This window comes from Argentina silus (genome assembly GCF_951799395.1).
Source record: "Argentina silus genome assembly, chromosome: 3".
NCBI lineage: Eukaryota > Metazoa > Chordata > Actinopteri > Argentiniformes > Argentinidae > Argentina > Argentina silus.
The window spans coordinates 15,571,684-15,572,350 of NC_139657.1; the positions used below are offsets into that span (position 1 = coordinate 15,571,684).

Genomic DNA, 667 nt, shown 5'->3' on the forward strand with positions numbered 1-667 from the left:
AATTTAAGTTAGTTGTAACTAAATGAGAATTGTCATGACACGTATCAGGATTAAGGATAGGTGTGCTGTAATTTCTACATATATACAGTAGTTATGATTGCTTATTACCCTCTGCTTTGTCATGGTGATTTCTCTGATAATCTCGAGGCTTTGTTATGGAGGTGTTCACATTGACTGCAACACAGGGTGTGTATCCCAGTCAACCTGTGGGAAAGGTCTGTATGTATGGGGGCTATTCTAACACAACAATGGCACATGTGTTTGTATATACAGTAAAGTGGTTTATCCAGTTCAAGAGTCCCATATGTCCCAATCCAACAACCCATGTCACAATGAGTTCTCATTCACCTGTAAAATGCAACAGATGCTGATGTATAGACCTGTATCTTTTTTGTACATTTCTCTCATGTATTTATTACGGGCCTTCCACAGCACTACATTTCTTTTGTGTGAATCAGCCCTGCCAGAATGGTACATTTAAATTCCCTCGGGAACATTCTGATGGCTAACGGAAAACAAATCCACTGAAGCCTCTCAAGATTATGCCTGTTCATAATGTCTCCTAACTTATTTAAAAGTTCTGAAATATCGTAACATCATCTGAAAAAGTCAAAACATGTATCTGGCCAAACCAAACCAAACCAATAAATTGCATATTTGCTGTTCA

At 37.9% G+C, this 667-nt stretch overlaps 1 protein-coding gene across 1 annotated transcript in view; it reads left to right on the forward strand.

Annotated features, from left to right (window-relative positions):
• The window catches only part of pdhx (pyruvate dehydrogenase complex component X), a 35,946-nt gene extending 35,279 nt beyond the window's left edge, over nucleotides 1–667 (forward strand). The window contains exon 11 of the mRNA XM_083666794.1: nucleotides 1–667. This exon is cut by the window's left edge and continues 384 nt beyond it. The gene's annotated coding sequence lies outside the window, so the exon portion shown is untranslated.